General features: G+C 43.5%; 1 long non-coding RNA gene across 1 annotated transcript in view; it reads right to left on the reverse strand.

The window, feature by feature from the left end:
- The window catches only part of LOC133757150 (uncharacterized), a 30,301-nt gene extending 21,123 nt beyond the window's left edge, over window positions 1-9,178 (reverse strand). Inside the window, exon 1 of the long non-coding RNA XR_009865571.1 lies at window positions 8,947-9,178. This is a non-coding gene — a long non-coding RNA (uncharacterized LOC133757150). The remainder of the gene's footprint in view (window positions 1-8,946) is intronic.
- Window positions 9,179-10,244: the final 1,066 nt, after the last annotated feature.

Raw genomic sequence — 10,244 nt, forward strand, 5'->3', positions numbered from 1 at the left:
CTCAAAGTTGTAAAGAAATAGTTGAAGCATCACTCTAAGCTAAGAGTTTTAGGCAGAAAATACAGAAAAATGAATAGTAGGCTGCCCTGGTACCCCCAAACATACAGCTGATTAGGGAATTAAAACTACTATACATAGAACTCTAGCACATATATGATATGAAGAGTATCGTATAAGTGGAACAAACTGCTACAGATCTTCGGAGGGGAAAAAGATGTGCTCCAGTTGAGAGGGATCAGGGGAAACTTTGATGAAGAGGATATCATTTGAGATTATCTTTGAAGAATGGTTAAGATTCTGATAAGCTAGAGAATGGTACTATTCAAGGTCAAGGGAACTCATGAGCCAAACGTTGCTGCATGTAGTAAGTAGCAGGGTAGGGGTTTAGCCTAGAGGTTGAGATACCAACATCCCACATCAGAGTGCCTAGGTTCCATCACCAGGCTCAGGCTCTTGACTCCAGCTTCCTGCTGATACAGATCCTGGGAGGCATTAGTGATGACTCAAATAATTGGGTTCCTGCCACCCACGTGGGAGACCTGGATAGAGTCCCGGCCCCTGGCTCCAGCTCCAACTGTTGTGAGCACTTTGGGAGTGAAGCAACGGATGGTAGCACCACCCCCTTCTATCTCTCAAATAAATAAGAAAGTAGTAGTAATGTATATTGTTTCTCCAGCTCTTAAAACTCCTATATTAACAAAAAGAAGAAAGAAGAGAGGGAGAGATGGAATTAAACAAGAATGGCAAGAAAGAAGAAAGGAATGAAAGAAGGAACAAATGAGGAAAGGAGAAACAAATCCACCCTGGAGCCCAGTCCTTTTCTGTCTCCTGTGAGCTTCATTCACTCCATTCGGAGCCAAGCTTAGGAAAACAAAGTCCACTCCTCATTTCCAACTCCTCATTTTCAGTTTACTTCTTGAACTAATGCAGCCTGGCCGCTGTCCACATCAGTGCACTTAACACCCTCTTATCAAGAGCAGAACTGCCAAATCTCTCTGCAGCCTTTATCTTGCCTGATCTTTCCGTGTCATCTGCCTTGTGCCCCACACCTTCCTTTTAAAACTCTCCCCCTGGGTTTCCACTCCACCGCGCTCCCTCTAGCCACTCCACTTCTCCAAACACTCCCTTTCTCTGGCTCAACTTCTCCCTTCAATGTTGCTATTACCCACAGCTGTGTCTTTGCTTGCTCTTGGTCCTGCGTTTGCTTGCTTGGGGTCTTTTCTCTCCCATGACTCTAAGTGAAACCTAAGCCGGTGTGTGTCAACTGACTGGAGACAGTGGTACCCTCCAGAAGGGCACAAGGCAGTATCTGACACTGCTGTGGCTGTCTCCATGGGATTCAAGTAGCAGAAGGTGCTACTGGCATCTAGTGGGTGGACACCGGAGGCGGGGCGGGGGGGGGGGGGTCTTCCAAACACCATGCAATGCTCAGGACAGCCTCTCACCCAAAGAATTACCTGGTCCAAAATATCAATTGTCCCAATATTGAGAGCCCCTTGACATTTGCTAAAGAATGTCAAGTTTTTATACCTAGCTTCCATCAAAGTCCGCAAAGCTAGAATGACATTTCCGATCCCAGTCCCACCCGTATGTCCCACGAGCAGTCCAATCTCTGTGTGTAGAAAACTGAACTTGTCTTTCTCCTCGAAACCCTTTCCCGTGCTGTGCTCCCGCTCTCAGTTGATAGTGCCATCAGCCATCGGCTGGTCCAAGCTAGAGATGCGCACATCAGTTGGGCCTCCTGCTTGCCTTGCTTTTTATTGGCAATTTTTTTTTTCTTAAAGACCTTTCAAATTTATTTCTTCCTTTTCTTTTTTAAGGATTCGTTTATTTATTTGGAAGGCAGAGTTACAGAGAGGCAGAGGCAGAGAAAGAGAGAGGCCTTCCCCCCGCTGGTTCACTCCCCCAGATGGCTGCAACAGCCGGAGCTGCGCCGATCCGAAGCCAGGAGACAGGAGCCAGGAGCCAGGAGCTTCTTCTGGGTCTCCCAGGCAGATCATGGGCCCAAGGACTTGGGCCATCTTCTACTGTTTTCCCAGGTCATAGCTGGACTGTAAGTGGAGCAGCCAGGACTTAAACTGGTGCCCATATGGGATGCAGACACTGCAGGCAGCAGCTTTATCCACTATGCCACAGTGCCAGCCCCTCTTCTTTTTCTTAATTCTTGTATGCCTGACCTAACCTGTCACTGTATTTCAGAAGTGGACATCTCCTTAGGGTATCTGCCAGCTCATTGGAGTAGTCGGGGTGTGGACTCCGGATTCAAGATCATCTGAGTTGAAATTCCAGCTTCGATTTGCACAACTTTTTGCTTCTTTCTTGGGTAAGTTACCTGCAATCTCTAAACTTCGGTTTCTCTTCTTAGATGTTCTCTACTCTGTGGGTTGATTTGAATATTAAATTATTTGACACATGCCTAGCCCAGTAGTGTGGATGAGTGCTTACTATACTCATTACTACCTTCTCTCCATGCAATCATTGTCAGAGTGATCTTTCCCAGTTAGCCACTCCTCTGGTTAAGAACCCTCTATTGCTACAGAATAAAGTCCAAACTCCTCTGCACCAGGCTTACCTACCTTTGGAACCTCACTACTCATCTTCCACATGGAGAAGGAGGAGAGGTATACACACAGAGAGAGGAGAGGCACACAGAGAAAGAGAAAGGAGAGACACACACAGAGGAGAAAAAATAACAATAAAATATCAGCGCAAAGACAGGAAGTGGCAGAAATGGAAGCATACCAGTATAATATTCCTATTTTAAATATGAGTTATAGGATACAACAAAAAGCATCTTGTCCACATATCAGGAATGAGAAAATGCATCAACAATATTCCGTCTTTGATGGAAAGTATAAAATTGCCAATCTATAATTCAATCCTCAGTTAAACTACCTTTCAAAAATAAAAGTAAAGAACTCAGACATATAAAGCTATCAGTCATCACCAGATGAGTCACACAATGCTACAGTAAGTCCCTTAGGTAGAGGCAAAGGACACCCACTGGGAAGACAGACCTACACAAAGGAGCAAAGATCACTGGGAATTACTGCTTGGGTAAATATATACAATATTTTCCCAATTCTCATCATTTAAATCTATTTAAAACCATTTAATAAAAATGATAGTGATGTTATGAAAATATGTGAAAAGTCATTTAAAACATATACAGCAATAAGAACACATAGATACACAGAGGGGGTAGGTGAGACACATACATAGAGAGGAGAGGCACAGAGAGAGAGAGAGAGACAAACACAATAGAGCAGAGACAAACACATACAGAGGGAAAACAGAAAGGAGAGAGATACCCGCACACCCAGAGAAGTGTGACACGCACATACACAGAGGACACACAAATACAGAGGAGAGACATGCACACAGAGGAAAGACACACACAGAGAGAGCGGAGATGCACACACACAGTGGTGAGACACAGAGGAGAGACATGCACACAGAGATCCAGTCACAGACAGAGAGAACTACAGAGACAGGGAGACCCCCTACACTCAGAGGAGAGACAAACACTAGGAGACACACAGAGGGAAAGGTGCATTCAAAGGGAGAGAGAGACATACACACACAGAGAGGAGACACACACACAACCACGAAGAGACACACACACAGAGGATAGGCACACTGGGAGAGAAAGGAAGGACGCAGAGAAGAGAGACACACAAACCGTGGAGACACACACACACACACACAAGGGAAAGACACACAGACACACAGAGGAGTGACACAAATGCAGACAGCAGGGACAAGCAGAGAGAGAGGACAGACAAACACATGGAGAAGGAGGAGAAGTATACACACAGAGAGAGGACAGCCAAACACATGGAGAAGGAGGAGAGGTATACACACATAGAGAGGAGAGGCACACAGAGAAAGAGAAAGGAGAGACACACCCTGAGAGGAGAAAAAAAAAAACAACAAAATATCAGCACAAAGACAGGAAGTGGCAGAAATGAAAGCATACTAGTATAATATTCCTATTCTAAATATGAAGTCTGAAATATCACTCCAGTATGCAGGCTGTGATGAGGAAAAACACATCAACAAACCAAAACAACCCCTAAAATATCACATCAAAGAGTTATAATAAATAAGCCAACGAGGAAGATTAAAATAAAATCATAAAAACCTTGATAATCATAAAATCCTTTGATAATTCAAAAGAAGGCAGAAAAAGAGGGGAAGGAAACAACAAATGGGACAAATAGAAAACAAATAGCAAGGTGGTGAATTTAAAACATATTTTCAATATTCACATAAAATACAACGTATAAAATACAAAAGGCAAAGATTATCAGATAGAACAAAAGGCAAGACCCAACTACGTGTTTTCCATAATTCACTTTTAAATCTTTGAATATATCTTATTTCTGTTTTTCCATAAGTTTTTTTAAAAAATTCATTTACTTATTTGAAAAGCAGAGTTATAGAGAGGCAGAGGCAGAGGCAGAGAGAGAGATCTTCCATCCACTGGTTCACTCCCCAAGTGGCCACAGTGGCTGGAGCTGTGCCGATCTGAAGCCAGGAGCCAGGAGCTTCTATCAGGTCTCCCACGCCTGGACTTAGGCCATCTTCCTCTGCTTTCCCAGGCTATAGCAGAGAGATGGACCAGAAGTGGAGCAGCCAGGACTCAACCGGTGCCCATATGGGATGCCAGCCCTGCAAGCAGCGCCTTTACCTGCTATGTGACAGCACCAGCCCCAGAAATTCATTTTAAGTTTAATGGCACAAAAAAAAAATGAAAGTAAAAATGTGGGGAAAATACACCATGCTAACACTAACTAAAAGAATGTTGGAGAAGCCATGAAGTAAATTTCAGAGTAAAAAAAGTTACAAGAACAAAGAAAGCCTTTTTATATGAAAAATTTGTCAACTCAAGAAAAGAAAATAACAATTCTAATTGTTTAGGAACCTGTAACAGAAGCTCAAATATAGGAAGCAAAACCTGATACAACTTTAAGGAGTGACATACAAATCCATAATTATAGTTGAATAATTCAATAACCTCTCTCAGTAATTGATAGAAAAATTAGAAAATTAGTAAGCATGTAGAAAGTGCAAAAATCATATATTTATGATACACAAATATATTGGGCCCTCTAGTCTGTTTCATTGATCTACATGACAGTTTTTTTTAATGCCAGTACCATGCTGCTACTTGAATTACTATAGCTTTGTAGTATGCTTGGAAATAATGTATTATGATTCCACTAGCTTGTTTTTTTTTTCTCAATGTTGCTTCAACTATTCTGGGTCTTCTATGATTCCGTATGAATTTTAAGATTATTTTTGCTAATTCTGCAAAGAACGTTGTTGATATTTTGATAGGGAGTGCACTGAATCTGTAGAGTGCTTTAGGTAGTAGATCAATGGAATAGAATAAAGAGCCCAGACATTAACCCATGTATATACAGCCAACTGATTTTGACAAAAGTGCCCAGAAGATACACTGGAGAAAATATAGTCTTTTCAATAAATTGTACTGGCAAAACTGGATGTGCATATGTAGGAGAATGAAATTAGATCACTATCTCTCACCATATACAAAAATCAACCCAAGATTGATCAAAGGTCTAAATTTAAGACACAAGATGATGAGATGATGAGATGAAAATGTAAAGAAAATACATCAAGACATAGGTATAGTTGATGACTTCTTGAATAAGATGGCCAAGGCTCAGGCAACAAAAGCCAAACTCCAGGATTGGCATTACATCACACTCAGAAGCTTCTGCACAGCAAAGGAAACATTCATTAGAGTAAAGAGACATCTGACAGAATGGGGGGAAATATTTGCAAGCTACTTACCAAGGAAAGTTAAGAAATAGGCAAAGGACCCGAATAGACAATTCTCAAAAGAAGAAATACAAATGACCAATAAAATATTCAATATCACTAGCCATTAGGAAAATGCAAATAAAAACCACAATGAGGGGCCAGCACTGTGGCGTAGCAGGTAAAGCCACTACCTGCAGTGCTAGCATCCCATATGGGTGCGTGCCAGTTGAAGTCCCTGCTGCTCCACTTCCAATCCAGCTCTCTGCTATGGCCTGGGAAAGCAGTGGAGGATGGCCCAAGTACTTCGGCCTCTGCACGCACATGGGAGACCCAGAAGAAGCTCCTGGCTCCTGGCTTCAATTGGCTCAGCTCTGGCCATTTGTGGCCAACTGGGGAGTGAACCAGCAGATTGAAAGACTCTCTCTCTCTCTCTCTCCCTCTCTCTCTCTCTCTCTCCCTTTTCTCTCTGTGTAACTCTATCAAATAAATCTTTAAAAAATAAAAAGCCACAATGAGATACTATTTCATTCCTGTTGGAACGTCTATTATCCAAAGGACAGAGAGTGACAAACACTGATGAGGATGTGGAGAAAGGGAACATTCATACACTGCAGATGGAAATATAGATTCATGCAGCCACTGTGGAAAACAACATGGAGATTTCTTTAAAAGCCTGGAAATAGAATTTCCCTGTGACCCAGCAATCCCACATGAGATACCTGCTCCACCATGTCTATAGCAGCACTGTTCACAATAGACAAAATGTGGAATCAACCAATGTGTCCGTTATCAGATGAATGGATAAAGAAGATATATATACAGACAATGGAATATTATTCAGCTATTTAAAAAGAATGAAATTCCATCATTTGCAACAAAATAGATGCAACTGGAGGACATTGTATTGAGTGAAATAAACCAGATACAGAAAGACAAACACTGCATGTTTTCCCTTATATGTGGCAGCTAAAAATAATAATAATAATAATAATAATAATAATAATAAAAGCCCGTGTCTATCGTTTCTGTCACAAATCCAGGATTTTTTTCAGACTATGTTCTAAATCTTTGTCAAACAAATTGATTGGAATTACATTCTACTAGGGTTTTAATGATTTTGTGGGTATTTTTAAATTTACATTATGCAAGTGAAATTTAGCATTTTTCTATTTCATTATTGTTTGTAGTCCTGGCCTATTTTTCTGCAGGACTATGGTCTTCTTCCTTTTCATTTGTTGGGCTTTTTATCTAGTAGAGCCATTAAGCCTCTGACTATAATGTAATTAAAAATGTGTTATCTCAAGTATATATATATGGAGTGTGAGCTGCTTGACATTTATAGGACATTATCCCCCAACGACAACAAACAAGCTTTTTTAAAGTGCATGTGGAACATTTACCAGGTTAGACTATAATCTGAACCATAGTACAAATCAGCAAAAATTTGAAAGGACTCAACCTGTATACCAAGTATGTTCTCTGATCATGATGGAATTAGATGAGAAATTAAGAGAATGAGGTAAGAAGTCATTAAAAGAAGACCAGTATGGGGCCCGGCGCTGTGGCTTATGGGTAAAGCCCCCACCTGCAGTGCCGGCATCCCATGTGGGCACCGGTTCAAGTCCCAGCTGCTCCACCTCCAATCCAGCTCTCTGCTATGGCCTGGGAAAGCAGTAGAAGATGGTGGCCAATTAGGGAGTGAGCCAGTGGATGGAAGACCTCTCTCTCTCTCTCTCTCTCTCTCTCTCCCTCCCTCTCTCTCTCTCTCTCTCTCTGCCTCTCTTTGCCTCTCCTTGTAACTCTGATTTTCAAATAAATAAATAAATCTTTTAAAAAAGAAAAAAAAAGACCAGTGTGATTAAAGGCCCTGTTCACCGAATTTTTAGGGCACTAATCAGAACAAATAGGAACTCTTTCTAAAATGAACTGAGTCACGGGACGTAGTTCTTGCTACGGACAGACAAAAGAGAAAACTAAAAACCTCTCCACCCACCTAAGGCCATAAAGCAGCACGGAAAAGCATTCTTAACTGCTGGCTCATACTAAGTTGCCATTGGCTTGGAAAGTTTGTGGGGGGAGGGTCACTTAAGAAAAAAATGAAAGGAAAAAGATCTTCGTGATGATTTTATTCCCTACCATAATTTTTTTAAAAAAGGAAAATCGGCAAGTGACTAAGTAGACCATCACTTCAGCGTGGACTTACTGGATTAGACATTTCTCCAGTTGGGGAGTGGAGCTTTTCCCAGCTGCCCTCCTGCTGGGCTCAGTTCTCACTACTTGCTCACTGCTAAGTGAAGTCAGAGAGTCGTAGAAGCCTTGGACGTCAGACCATGACCTGTGTAAAGGGACACAGGAGCTAAAACGAGGCCTAAGTCCATTGGGCCTACAGGAGGACGGGCAGGGTGAGTCCTGTCTTCATGGCACTCAACAGGAACTGGTAATGTCTGTCACTAGACTAAGCACAGAAGAGTGGCAGTCAGAGGCATGGAAGGAACTACACAGACACAAGTCAGAGTAATGGCGATTCTTGGGGAATAGGACTAGAGTTGAATATGGTTGGGCAGAGGACCCTGGCCCACAACTCTGCATATATTACTTTGAGTTAAAAAGAATTGTTTAAGCATAATAAAACTAAAGAGGTGAATAGTTCAAGGTTTCAGGACACAGAGATGGGTGCTGGGTGCAGTGGGTTAGGGGTTGGGCAGTAGACTGCCATGCTGGCATCCCGTATCAGAGCCCTGGTTCCAGCCTCAGCTTCTCTGCCTCCTAGCCAACTTCCTGCTGGTGCATCTGGGAAGGCAGCAGATAATAGCTCCAGGCCTTGGGCCCTGCCACCCACATAAGACACCTGAGTGACATTCCAGGCTCCTGGATTCAGCCTTGCCCAGCCCTGGCCATTACAGCCATTTGGGGAATGAACCAGAAGATAGGTAGGTAGGTAGGTAGGTAGGTAGATCAATCGATCAATCGATCTCTTTGGTACTCTGCCTTTCAAATAAATAAAATAAATCTTCATTTAAAAAAATTTCAAGACACAAATTACAACAGTCTCAGAGATGTACTGGCCCCAGGCTGTGATCACCAATGACTTATTTGCAACATCCCCCCCCACACACACACACACACACGCTCCTGCAATTTCCTCCAACTTACACTCAGTTGCTCCATCATGATCATCCCCACACACCTCACAGGCAACGTGACCTACACAGCTTGTCGTCTTGAGCATGTGGTAGCCTCCCACGGTCCACAGCAGAAGCCGGGGCTCCTAAGCAGCATTTCCTGTGAAGTTGCTCACCACTTGCTGTGTCTCTGCCAGCTTCCAGCTATAGCAACGCCAAACCGACCCCACCTGAGAGCCTGTGGCTTGCGCTCCACTCTGAGGTGTCCCTTCCTCAAGACAAGTCAGCGAGTCACCCTCACAGCCAGGAATCCGTCTCACATTCCCCCTCCTGGGGCAGGTGCCTCGCCTACGTTTCCCATAGTTCCCTGTGAATGTTTCCATCACTGTCCCAGCAAGTGTTATGTGAGTCTTGCTTTTCTGTCCAGCGTGACACATTTTGCTTATTAATTGAGATGTTTAAAAGCCTACTTATAATTAATATTACTAATAAGATTTGGGTTAAATTGATTATTTTGCTATTTTGTAAGTGTTTTGGTGAACACAATAGCAGTCACTGCCAGAGTATACACTTTTTTAAAAAGTTTTTAAATGTTTATTTTTGCTTTTATCTACTATTTCAGCACAGAAACAGAGGGGGAGAGGGGAGGGAAAAAGAGAGGAGAGAGATTTTCCATCTGCCGTTCACTCCCCAAATGCCCAAACAGCCAGGAATGGGCCAGGTTGAAGCTAGGAGTCAGGAACTCCTGTGTGGGTGGCAGGGACCCCGGTGACTGAGCCGGACCTGCTGCCTCCCGGGATGGGCATTAGCGGGAAGCTGGACTGGAAGCAGAAGCAGGCTTGGTCCCATGTGTTCCAATGGGGACCCGAGCTGCACCACCACAGCTGCCTCTGCTCTTAGCTTTCTACTTATCCCACCTGCTCTCTGCTTTTCTCTGCTTATTTTTCTACCTTCTTCTCATTTTTAAAATTTATTTTGATTTGAGAGAGAGAAAGAGAGAGAGACACAAAGAAAAGTCCCCTCTGCCGGTTCATTCCCTAAATGCCCGCAACAGAGAGGACTGGGCAGAGCAGAGGCCAAGAATTCCATCCCAGTGGCAGGCACCGTGGCTCAGCAGGCTAATCCTCTGTCTAGCGGCGCCGGTACACCGGGTTCTAGTCCCGGTCAGGGTGCCAGATTCTGTCCTGGTTGGCCCTCTTCCAGGCCAGCTCTCTGCTGTGGCCCGGGAAGGCAGTGGAGGATGGCCCAAGTCCTTGGGCCCTGCACCTGCATGGGAGACCAGGAGAAGCACCTGGCTCCTGGCTTCGGATCAGCGCGGTGCACCAGCAG

This window comes from Lepus europaeus, chromosome 3 (assembly GCF_033115175.1).
Source record: "Lepus europaeus isolate LE1 chromosome 3, mLepTim1.pri, whole genome shotgun sequence".
NCBI lineage: Eukaryota > Metazoa > Chordata > Mammalia > Lagomorpha > Leporidae > Lepus > Lepus europaeus.